We start from the raw sequence: 13,189 nt of genomic DNA, 5'->3' as shown, positions 1-13,189 counted from the left end.
AAGTCAAGTGTTAGAGTTAAAGGTTAAATGCAGAGGTGTTTTGAAAGCTTAGCCCAAAGAGCCTTTGAGTCCTGCACTTTGATCTTATGCAAGGCTTCCAGACTCTACCCCAAGGAGAGGATTTGCTTTTTGGAAGATTGCCTTTCTCCTTAGGGGTTCTAGAAGTGCTGTTGTGATTTGCCAGGAATAAACAAATACAGGTAATAAATGATATTTAGCTCTCCTGGTAGCTAACGGTACCTGAGCTAAACAAGGGGAGTATTTAGATTTAATTTCAAATAATATGCTGCAGTACCCTTTCATTGGTGAGACAGAACAGTAGCTGCTTGTGTTAGTCTCTTAGACAAAATACTGGCATTTGTAGAGTCCTCTAGTTCTGCTTTTCACAATTCACATTAAGCTGCAAAGTACGCAGAGACCAAAGAGATAACATTATACTTATTATCACCATTTTTAAAGAGGCAGGTTATAAAAATCAAGGTGATCGGTGGCCTATATTTTAAATGATCAAAGCAGATCTGGCCTTGGGAAGAAGAGACCTTTAAGAAAATACTCATTTTCTTGTGCCTGTACAACGGTAGAATAAGGAAAACTACCTAAATTTCATGAGAAAAGTTCTGTACTGACTGCTCTTTTGATCACTGTCTTCCTGGTACTGTTAAGCTTCAGAACATATTCACATCATCCTCTACAGAAGCCACTGGCCTCTCAGCGAGTCCTAGCCTCTTCAGAGGCCACTGAAGACACATTAACCTGTTACCTCATACCAGCAGTCTCAGCTAACTCTGTTCAGCCATACTGAGGTCTGAAAAATGCAGACCTGTGTGTGAACAGGGCATTTGCCCTTTACTCAGCTATTCCACTGCCTGGCCCAACTCACTTGACTCATGGTCAGCAGATTTGCATTTGTGTTTACCTACCTAGTTCAAAGACTGTCATGAGAAACCAAAATAGTGTTAAGAGCCTTTGAGGAAACATGAAGATAAGTTTAGTTGTCTTATATTATTTAGACACACACACACACACACACACACACACACACACACACACACGAAATAAGTCCAGGTTGTATGAAAAACTGCATATGAACCCAACCATGCCTTTTAATTTTTATTAAAATACTTGTTACTAAAATAACGTATGCTTTCCCGGTTCATCTGTTTCGGTTCTGTTTCCTCAGGCTTTGGCTTCTGGTTTTCATTGGACAGGGGCAGGATTATTTAGCTCCTTGTGCTGGTTTTCTCTACAGTAGAACTTCATAGCAGAGGTGCAAATTGAAAGTGATAGGAAGTCTTGCTCTTGAGATTAGAAGCTCCATTGAGATGTCCTTTTGTTGAATTGGCGATTTCAACAGATGAGTCAGTGTTTTAGCTTTACAAAATCCTAGAAAAACAAGAATTGATATGGTTCCACTAGGTATGTAACTTTGATATCCACCTATCACATTTCATATACTCTTAGAGCAGGAAGGGAGCTTCGAGAGCACCTAACACAAAACTTCATTTTACATATAAAGAAACAGGCCCTAGACAAACGTGTAAACATGACATTTTTTTAGAAAAGGGAAGAGAATGGTAAACACAAAATTCAAGATAGTGGTTATCTCTAGGGAATAGAACCAGGAAAAAATACAGTGTATTAGTAGTATTCTGTTTAATAAGACAGGTAGTGGGTTTCCCCAGTGTTATAATGCTTTATATGTATGTATTAAAAACTGTATACTTTTAAAACATTAAAGAATTATTGCTAAAATTGTTGTACAGTATTTACTGTAGGCAAGCCACTTTTCTTATTTCTTCTTTTACATATGTCAAACCAGAGTTGGGGGACATAGGCCCTGAAAATTTTATCTTTGCCAAGGATACACAGTTTGTGAGTGAGCTGTGACGATAACCTTGGGCTTCTGACTCCTAATTTACTGCTTTTGGTTTCTATAACCATCCTACTTCCCTAAATGTTGATTTTGCGCTCAACCTCTCATGCTTTCAGGCTTTGTGTTGCCTTCTGAACTCATTTCCATGTCTACCAGCTTGGACTCCAAGGTCAGTCCCTTCAGGGGCCTAAATTACCACCCTGAGTTCCCTTGACCCCACTGTTGCTCTGTCTCCGCTTCACCTACCCCGAGTCAAGTGAAACCCACCGTCTCTTACTCTGTTTCTTCAAATCTATCAAGCATAGTGATAGAAAATCACATAAATATGCCAACTGACTCCACTGTAAATGTATGATTTCTTAACTGAGGCATTCGTTCCTGTTTGACTTTTTCAGGTTTACCTGGTTACTATTGCACTCTTTTTTATTGTTCTCGTCAACTTTATAGCCCTTACTTCCCATCCCTACTTTCAGCCAGTGGCTTACCCTAGTGCTCTCTAGAGAAAATACTGATCATCAGACTTAACTCCCTCTTTTCCCAATTTCTAGACTTACCTCTTACAGCATCATTTTTTCCTTTATTTCAGAGATGTACTTCCTCTCCAAGGATAACTCATCCTTGTACCTGTACTATATCCCAGTGTATTATCTATTGATGCATAACAAATTTCCCCCGAAGCACCGTGGACTAAAACAATAATAAACAGTTACTACCCTCAATAGTTTCTACAAGTAAGGAATTCAGGAGTGGCTTAACTGGGTAATCCTGGCTTGGGGTCTTCTATGTGGTTACAGTCAAGATTTCAGGGCTGCAGTTTTCTGAAGACTGAGCCTGGAGGATTTGCTTCTAAGGTGGCTCACTTACATGTTTGCCAAGTCAGCGCTGGTTGTTGGCAGAAGGCCTCGGTTCCTCCCCATATGGGACTCTCCATAGCCTATCTGAGTGTCCTCACAACATGTCAACTGCCTTCCCCCAGAGTGAGTAAGTTAAGAGCAAGGTGGGAGCTGTAAATTCTTCTATGACCTAACTTCAGAAGTCACACTCCATCATTTCACAATATGCTTTTGATTACACTGGTGAGCCTTTTCAGTGTGAGAGGGGACTTCACAGAAGCATGACTATCAGGAGGCAAGGATCATGGGGGGGGGGCACCTCGGAGGTCAGCTATCACACCCAATTTCTCCTACACAATATCCTCCATAAGTTATTTCCTCTTTTTATCTTAATTATATTTCTCTCTAATTCTGTTTTTCTTTATGTGTGTTATATTTTTCATTAATAAATAGGTTGTCTCTAATATTTAAGCTACAAAAATGCTAAGGTTACATTCATCCTTTGAAAAGACACACACACACACCCTGTCCCATGTATCAGTGAGGGTTCAATTGCAGAAAACAGAATCCATTCGAGAGCTTGTCTAAGCAGGAAGGGATGTGTTATAGGGAATTAAATGGATCACAGAATTGTTGGGAAGGCTGAAGAAACAAATTCTGACTGAAGTTCCAAAAATAACTACCAAAGACTGCTCAGGGAGCTGCTACTTCTAGTTAGGGAGCTGTCACTGCAACAGCCAGTTCATGAAGCACACTGCTTACTTCCTCTGCTGTCAGCAGCCCCATATGCATGCCCTACACCCTGTCTTAACCCCTGCTAGCTTCAGAATCCAAGTGACGCACTGGTGCATCTGATTGGCAAAATCTAAATCACATCTAAACCCTAGCTCTAAGGGAATGTGGGAAATGCAGTCTTTAGCTTTCCACCTTCTGCACACTAAAAGAGTGTACATGTTCAGTAAACCAATACATAGAACCCTCCACACTCCCTCTTGAGCTATTTGCTTGCTTGCTTCTTCCCTTAGGTGCCAGATTTCTGGAAAGCATTGTCTGTAGTTGGTCTCCAGTTCCTGCTTACTCCTTAAACCATTGCAATCTGCTATTCTGTCCTCGCTGTCCACTCAACCTCCTAATTTGCAAGACCAGAGGTCTATTTTAGTCCTCCCTGGGGCATTCAAAAAGCAGCAGGTTTCTTGTGATGCTTAGGGAAGGAGCCACATCAATGTTATGCACAAAAGAATTACTTAAGACCACTCTCCTCAAACAGGCCTTGGACTTGGAGGCACTTAGAGCCTTGAGCTTCAACTACCTCCTAGAATTGCTCTTCCCCATACATGAAATTAATGATGTCACAATTCTCCCAGTCTTTTCAGAATTCCCTCACATTCAATTCGTCACCAAATCCTGGCATTTCAGTATCAGAGATAACTTCTGAAACCAACCAGTTCTTTGTATCGCCACTGCCACCGCCTTATTTTCAGATCATCGTTGCTGCCTAGACTATTGGAGCAACCTCCTAAATTGTCTTTTAGCCATTCGGTTTTCCACAGTTCAGTTTATCTTCCATCTGCCTTAGCATAGCATTCAAGATATTTAGTAATCTGTTCCCAGTTTACCTAATAAGAAGAGCAAAGGCTTTTTGAGCATTTGGTATATGCCAAACACTGTACAAAGTACTTTATATGCATTGGCAATTTAGTTCCACGTAACCCCATGAGGTAGATTTTATTAGGTCTCCATTTGGTAGATAAGGTTTTAAACCTTGTCTACACAAGGTTTGACCACAGTTAGTTGCTATATGTAGGAACCAGAATTGCAGTCAGGTGTGCCACCCCCACAGGTATCCTTAATCCCACTGCATTTTATAATGGCTCCAACCTCTTCTCTCCCCACGCTGTTCATAGTCTAGCCATGAACTCACCATCTCTCTAACACAGCGGTTCTCAACCTTCCTAATGCCACGACCCCTTAATACAGTTCCTCATGTTGCGGTGACCCCCAACCATAAAATTATTTTCGTTGCTGCTCTATAACTGTAATTTTGCTACTGTTATGAATCGTAATGTAAATATCTTTTTCTTTTCCTATGGTCTTAGGCGACCCCTGTGAAAGGGTGGTCCGACCCCCAAAGGGGTCGTGACCCACAGGTTGAGAACCGCTGCCTAACACACTGTGCTCTTTAATGACCATACCTTGACACATCTTGTTTCCTAAAACGTACAAGTTGCCTCCCCCTTCCCAACAATTTTCTGTTTAGCATGTTATACCTTCAAGCTCCAACTCAAATATTACCTCCTTGGGTAACTTTTCCAAGCTCTCTAGGCTCCTGCTGTCTGTTCATACTATTTTTAATAGCATTTAGTTGTGTTGTAATTATCTTTTAAATGCCTGTATCAGGGTTTAGAACAAGAAACAGAAACCACTCTCAATATCAATATCTTTTAAGCAGAAAGGAAATTTAAGACAGGTTTATTAAGTGCTTACAAAATCATTTGAATACCCGGAGGAGCGGGCTATAGCTGGGCCCTCTAGCAATGACTCCTAGAACACTACGGAACTAAGCCACCAAGAGAGCTCTAGCATCTGGAATACTGAGCTTGAGAACATAGCACTGCAGCTACGATCCAGGGATCAGATAGCTACCACAAACAATCCCACAACATATATAGAATCAGACCTTTTGCAGAGCTACTGACCAATGTAAACATCCAAATGCATGGTCAGCAGAGGAAGGAAAAAGGAAACTGGATAATCAGTACCTAGGGCATTGAGAGTTTGCTGTATAGGGGATGTTGGGGGTTTTGAATGTCTGTTTTTGTAATAAGATTGAGGTCAATCTTTTTTTTTTTTAAGATTTTTATTGGGGAACTGGGGGAAGGGGAACAGACAAGTTGCTGTCCTTTTGTTCTTCAGGCTAGTTGTGGAGGACGTTGCTTCACTGGCCCAAGTTGGCACCATCATTGCGCTCTTCCCAGGCGAGGCAGATAGTCGCCGGCTTCTGGACAGCCACTCACGGTGGCTGCTGGCTGCTCACGCTGGCTGCTGGCCACACACAGTAGCCCATGGCAACCCACTGCAGCAGGGGCTGCAGCCTATGCCGTTGCCGGCGACTCATGGCAGCCCAGCTCCAGGTTGAGCTGTTGTTCAGCATCTTAGCTGTAGAGGGCAGAGTCACTGGCCCTTATATGTGGGATCCGAACCGCGGCCCTCTGGCGTCCCAAGCCAGCTCTTAACCATCACGCCACTCAGCCGGCCCTCTTTCTTTCTTTTCTTTCTTTTCTTTTTTTTTTTTAAAGGAAGTCAGTTACTTTCAAAATTACCAGAAGAAAGTGCCATATGCCAACCTCCTCACCATCCCCCCAAAAAAGCCAAAAATTTGTTGCTGCAGTACCTGAGTACTAAGTGGTCAGTGGCAGGCAAAAACTACTTGAGAAAAGTGGTTATGAAAGCAGTTAAGAGAGGTAACATTGAACTCTAAGAGTCAGTATAGACTTGAGTCTAAGAATAGCCTTTTGACCTTGGAAACATCAGTTAAATTTGTGCCTCTCTTCTATAAAGTAAGGAGTTTGAACTAGATGACCTCCGAGGTTCAGTCCAACCCTAAAATTTTGTTTTTCTAGTTATTCAGTTGAAAAAGCATTTTTGAAGTAAAGAGGAGGAAGATTATGCAACCACTTCTAGAGCTTGTTTGCTTTTGATCATTCTGTAAAATTTTCCTGTCAACCTGAAAATATTCTGAGGCGATCCAGATGAGGTGAGAGAAGCGGTGGGGGAAGAAAGTAACCTAGAAACTGTTTTTTGCCTTCATCATATTGAATTAAATATAGTTTTTTCAAACAAACAGAGCAACTTGGAGTTCCCTAATTTCCCAAATTGGGTTTTGGTTAATCTGTCCCCAGGAGTTAAGGGGGAAAGAAATCCTTCAAAGAACCATCACTGATTCTAGGAGCTAGAAGGCTCATCACAACCTCAAAAGCCAAGCTTGTTATAAAAAGTGCATTAAAAGAGTCCTCTAGGCTATGTTAGCTAGGCCAGAGATTAAATAGAGTTTTCCACCAGGTCCCTGCAGCCTCCTTTGGGCTATTTGAGGTGCTTGCTGTATTTTTTGGCCTGATTTTTTTTTTTTCCTTCAACACTTGTCCTTCATTCTCTTGCTTCTCTGATGTAAACTGCTTTTCAGAACACCATTTCCAGACAACCCTTCAGATGTTAGCCGAGGGTCAATTTGCCAAACTGTTTTTTGCTGTTATTTCCTTCAAAATAAGAAACTGGTGCTGTCTTCAGAGAATGCTGTGGTGTTACAGGAACGGCGGCGCACTGCCCTTCATTTCTCCCCTGCTAATACGCTTTCTTAGTTTGCTTCAAAGCTTGTTTACCAACTCTAGCTTAGCCCCTGACTCTCCTCCCTTTACCCCGCCCCCTGCATTGTGCATTTCAAAAGGTAGAGAAAAATAAATTCTTCTCAGCTCTCTCCAGTGAAGACTGCAGAACCACCAAGGCCAATGTGTCAAAACTGTAATGCCTTCATCAAACCTTTGCACAGAGGTATTTCAGGTTAGCAAAAGAAAAGACCATCTTAACGTGTAACAAAACCTCTTTTCTAAGGGCCTCTAACAGATAAGGAGGCCCCAGGGCTGCCTCTCCTTGGTGCAGAAAAAAATGAGATCAGAGTGAATGAGCAGGGTTTAGTTCTTAGCCAAGGATGATACAAACTCTAGTGTTCCATCTATTGCTACATGCAGCCAAATGAAATGGGATGTACACATGAGGATTTGTTATAGTTACAGTCCTACCCTCAGGCCATTTATAGTCAAAGGCAGTGTTTCTCAAAGCATAATCTACATATCACCTACATCATAATTACTTGGGTGCTTATTTTAAAATGCAGATTCCTGGGCGATGGTCCAGATTTCCTGAATCAGAATACCTAGAAGTAGCACTCAGGAATCTATTTTTCGTAATACACCTTATACTCGTATAATTACGATGCACAAAGTTTCTGAAACTACATATCACTTTGAATAAATAAAGGCTTTTTAGGAATTTACAAGGAAGATAATTATACTATTTGAGCTTTTAAGGACTCAAGCAAGACACACTAATCACAAAGAGTGGTGATTATGAACATGAGGATAATAAAGGTACACTACCTAAATCATAAGACGATTTAAAGGTATAAATGGGAAAAAATGCATTAAAGTTTTTGAGAGTGTTAACAATAAGCACTCAATACATTTTAGCTATAATGAATAAACTGAAGATACCTAACACGCAGGTGACATGGAGTATATGCAGCATAAGATTATCCCCATACACTGTTTTAGCTCCTTGACTTCTTCCTTTTAAAGCAAAAATTTGAGGGGTTGGCCAAGTGGCTCAGTTGGTTAAGAGCTTGCTCAAGAGTTTGAGCTCTGAGCAACAGCGGTTTGATGCCCGGCCCGAGCTGAGCTGCCACTGAGCTGCCAACAGGTAGCAGGATGGCTCAGCTAAAAAAATAAAGCAAAAATTTGAAAGATGCTTAAAGGGTATCCTTTCAGTCAAGGTCAGGCATCCAAACATTTTTTTAAATGACTGCTTTTTACTCAATTTGGGTAGGTCACAGTGTCACCTGGGAAAGAAAAGTAAATTTCTGGATCTGATTTGTTTTCCTAGCCCTCTAACCTCCCTGGATTGATATTATCGATCGTATGTTCTGATCAATTTTGAAGGGTATTTATTGACATTGTCCCACTTCACCAATAAAGGATTCATTTGAGAGCTGTCACTACTTGTAAATGACCTTCACTTCTGAAGATGGAGCCCAGGGACTCTCGGAATTCCCTAGCCCTCTGTTACAAAATCGACTGAATGATTGCTCATGGGTTCTAATGGATTTGTCTTTGCTAGTGGGATGGGAAGAGGAGAATGAAAAGAATGAAGAGAATGATGACTATGAAGAGAACAGTAGAGGACACCCTCAGGCTCTCCCATATCTGAATCACATAGGGGACAGCGGGGAAACAAATAAGGGCACATCTTTCTCTAAGATTTCCTTCTTCCTTCCCCGAAGGCTAACAGGGTCCCTGTGATCTGTGCCCAAGTATAACCCCACCTACCTGCTGCTTTTGTCCGTGGGCATAGTTAACCAATGTGAGGAGGGGCACAGATTTCAACCACCCTACACCTAGGGCAACTGACGCAAGGAGGTGAGCCCTTTAGCCTCTGAGAGATGTTTGACAAGGAAAGGACTGCATATGGAGGAAATCGAACCTGGGTCTACCTACCATCCAATCTCCTGAAAGGCAGTCTCCCAAGAGAGAAAACTGTAACCTCAACAGATTCTGAGAAGGAAGAATTCAACCTTGAAATGAAGGTGAAGTATTGGTGAAGTTTTAGCCTTTATGTTCTAAAGAGCTGAGAGAGGGTTGTTGATCTCCTGATGACCAGCAGATGGAGATACAGCCTAAGGCTGCCTGGGACTGCAGTGGAATTTATTGGGCAATAGGCAGCTTCTGTACTCTGAAGCCTGTGGGGAAGCAGGGTGCCTTTTCTGCTTCCTAGTTCCCACTCATTCTAACCCATATACACCCCATTTCTCTTCCTTCCCTGTCTTAAACCTTTGGCCTGAGACTGACCTGTCAGCTTCGGTAGCAGGCTAAGAAGGGGTGATACAAAGGACTGTATGGTGGGGGAAAGATGAAAAGGAGGGATCACAGAGACATTTGAAGCACTTACCTGAAGTCCAGGTCCTGTGCTGTTTAGCATAGATTCTAGGTTAGCAGTGAGCTGTCCTTCCTGCCAATCTGGAAAAGTCAGTATCTTAAATCGTGGAGGAACCACCCTCCTAAAACTCCCACACATACACAAATCTAAACACAACACAAGCCAGGACCAGCAGACTAGGTAAGATGCAGCAGCATAGGTAGCCAGCCAGCCAGCCATCTGGCATCCATGGATGCCAGGCATCAAGTTAATGCATGGATAGGCACCTGCCCTGCCCGTGGGCACTAGGCCATGACTACCAGTTGGATACAATCAGTCTGCCAACGTGAAGGGCATCCCAAGGCAATGTGCCCATTGGCTTCCCCTGACACAAACTGCATGAAGGCCAGAGCTTCTGAGAATCCACCTGCATGTGGAGAAATAGACTCAGTTCCCCACTGAGAGCAGCAGGAGACAGGGAGGCAGGAAAGGGGAATACCTCTCTCTACCTAAAAACAAAAGCAGCGGCTCTTCACCCTTCCAATGGAAAAGTCTAGAAATGGACCTTTCTGAATATGACCCAGAATGACATTGGGAGTTAGTGAGATAAAACCGGAATATATGATGGAAAGTAGAGTGAAGGCAAATGTGGCATGGTAGAAAGAGCTAACTTGGAATAAGGACACTGCATTCTATCCCACATTAGCTGTATGACCTTGGGCAAGTCATTTCTTTTCTCTGGGCCTCAGTTTCCTTATCTATAAAACCAGGACATTGGGCTAGATCAGGGGTTGGCAAACTTTTGAGACGGAAGAGCCGCCCGCCAGGGGTCAGCAAACTGCGGCTCGCGAGCCACATGTAGCTCTTCGGGTACGTACATGTGGCTCTGAAGTAAAATCGAAAATGAAAATGAAAATATAGTTTCATTTATAATATTACTTTAAATTTTCTTTATTTGTAAAAATATATTTATGGCCCTCGAATAATTTTTTAATTGTTGTGAAGGACTGGATCGGCTCTTCCAGGGGTCGGCAAACTTTTGAGACAGAACATACCCAAAGAGCCGCATGTGGTTCGTGAGCAGCAGTTTGCCGACCCCCGGGTCAGATGGTATCTAGAATATCTTCCTCTTCCAACATCTGCTATCAATTTTGAAAAGTGATTGATTTTCCCTTGTTGAGGGTGACCAGGCTAGCCCCCGCGAAACCCCAGGCATAAGCTATGTCTAAGCTAAGGAGGTAACCATGTACTAGAGGAGTGGGGGAAGTGACAGTTGTGAGTTCCCAATGTCCCTACTCCCACAATCTCTGTTCCCACACTAGGCACCCACCACCACAGGGATTTGAAGGTCAGAGGCCCACACCTCCCAATCCTCTCTACACTGAAAGGCTGGAGACTCTAGACAAACTTGTAACTAAGAGAATAAGCTACCATGTCAAAAAGAAAATGATGCTCATCTGGGTAACATCCACTGTATTACTATAGGTTGAGTTTGTGTTTAACACGGTTCTGTCTCTGATCTCTGCTCTGTTGCCCCCAGAACTGCCCTTCCTCACTCACGTTCCTTCCTGCACATTCACACCCACAGTGGGCTGATTCTGTTGGTTCAGGCTGCCTGTTCAGTGTTCACCTGGGTCTTGTGCCTGAATTTATTCTGTGAAGAGAGGCATCCCTTTCCTTTCTCCCCAGGCATTGTCCTACTTCCTTTGCCCAGGTGAGTTTCCATAGGATATTGGAAACTCCTCATTTACCAAAGCATCCCTATATACTTGGGCTTAAGAATTGAGAACAGAGACTTTGGGAAAATTCCAGAATGACAAATAACAATACTCACCTGAGACCTGAGTTCTACTTCCTTGTTCTCACTTCCACTCTAGGGAATCTTAAATACTCAGGGAAGAAAAAATGGTCAGAATAGACTGATTCACTCTTGTTTTTTCTCATTTAGTTGCATTATGCTGAATTTCATCTTTCATATTTCACCAGATGTTTTAGGATGCTCTAATCTCCAAGTTAGGGGGCAGGGAGGTGATTGATGCAATAACTTGAAGTAAAATGAGTATAAGACGAATCCTACTTCAAGGAATTTATAGTCTATATAGTTATCTATTGATGCATAACAAATTACCCCCAAAATGTAATGGCTTAAAGCAAAAATAAACATTTATTCTCTCACACAGTTTCTGTGGGTAGGAACTCAGAAGCAGCTTAGCTAGGTGGCTGTGGCTTGATGTCTCTCATGAGGTTGTAGTCAAGATGTCACTTGGGGCTGCAGTTACCTGAAAACTTGACTGGGGTTGGCCGCCTTGTGCTGCAAGATGACTCACATAAGTGAACTCAAATTCTGACAAGTTGGTTCTGGCTTTTGGTTAAAGGCCTCAGTTCCCCTCCACATGGGCCTCTCCATAGGGCTGCTTGAGTGTCCCCATGAAATGGCAGCTGCCTTCCTGCAGAGCAAAAGTTCCAAGAGAAAGACCAAGGTGGAAACTGCAATATCTTTTATGACTTAACCTGGCAAGTTACACGTGTCACTTCCATGGTATTGTGTTGATCACACAGGCCAGCCATGATTGAATTTAGAAAAGGAACACAGAAAGAGTATGAATACCAGATGAGAATCATTGGGCCATCTTGGAGACTGGCTACCACATAACCCATCTGGAATTTCAAAGTTATCCTAAATAATATATTATGCTAAATAGAAGAGGTAGGATGTTTATAAATCTGCAAGGAATTTGAATATGCGCATGATAGAACAAATCTCATAGCTTTTCACAAAATGCCCTTAAATAAACTAGATTTCAGCAGATTCTATTTTCATTGAAACTTGGTTCAATTTTATTTTTGAGCTCCTTGAAAACATTCTTCAGAGTAGGCTAAGAGAGTTCATGAATTGCTTGGTGATCTTTATTCAGAGAATGTAGTCCATGTTGCTATAACAAAGAGACCCACAAATAGAGTGGTTCAAATGAAGTAATAGTGCAAAAGTAGATGGGGTAAAGTCTGTGGCTGGTAGAGAAGGCTTGCTTAGTTTGTCACCATGTCCAGCAAGCAGAAGGAAGAAAGAGAAAGTAGTGGGGGTCAATCAGCTTTCCTTTTTAATAACATGACCCAGAAGTTACACACACTGCTTCACTCACATCCCAAAGACCAGAACTTAGTCATGTGGCCACCCACTACTGCAAGGAGACTGGACAGAGTAGTATCTAGCTGGCAGCCATGTGCCCTGCTAAAACTCAGTGTGTGGGTGGCAGGGTGGAGGGGGTAATACTATTAAATGGAAGAAGAGGAGACTGGATGCTAGGAGGCAGTGATCTCTGCCACACCTACAAAATATAATTCTGTGGGGACAGGCTAGGTGACAAAGGTTAACAAGTAATTGGACCACATTTCCAGATATATTTCAAGAATTGAATATACATTAAAAGCACGATAGCAAGAAGAGCTATCTTGCTTGAGGACTATCTTATTTAAAAAAAACAAACATAAGTTATTTGTTATACAGTTCAGAAATCACTGTGTTATGTTTACTATTGCTTTTTTAAAAAGGCTCAATTTATTCAAATAATATTTACTGATCTAGGCAATGTGCTAGACAATGGAAAAACAGAAATAAACAAGATCCTTACCTCACTGAATTGAATCAAGTGGGGAAGACCATTAAACAAGGAGATACAATGCAGTTGGGGTAAATGCTATGACTAGTGAAATCTGGGGTACTGGGTGGGGGATCAAGGAAAGCTTCTTGGGTAAAATATATGGTGATGGAAGGAGAACTGACTCTGAGTGGTGAACACACAAT

The 13,189-nt window shown here is 42.2% G+C and overlaps 1 long non-coding RNA gene across 1 annotated transcript; it reads right to left on the bottom strand.

Moving 5' to 3' along the window:
- Positions 1-1,304: 1,304 nt before the first annotated feature.
- On the bottom strand, positions 1,305-11,759 carry LOC109391783 (uncharacterized). The gene is made up of 3 exons (XR_002125934.1): positions 11,222-11,759; positions 9,421-9,488; positions 1,305-1,383 (listed from the first exon to the last, which is right to left on the bottom strand). It is a non-coding gene; the product is annotated as an uncharacterized LOC109391783 (long non-coding RNA).
- Positions 11,760-13,189: the final 1,430 nt, after the last annotated feature.

Source organism: Hipposideros armiger, unplaced genomic scaffold (assembly GCF_001890085.2).
Source record: "Hipposideros armiger isolate ML-2016 unplaced genomic scaffold, ASM189008v1 scaffold_303, whole genome shotgun sequence".
NCBI lineage: Eukaryota > Metazoa > Chordata > Mammalia > Chiroptera > Hipposideridae > Hipposideros > Hipposideros armiger.
Note: the sequence above shows the minus strand (reverse complement) of the source record. Positions and strands in the feature narration are given on the sequence as shown.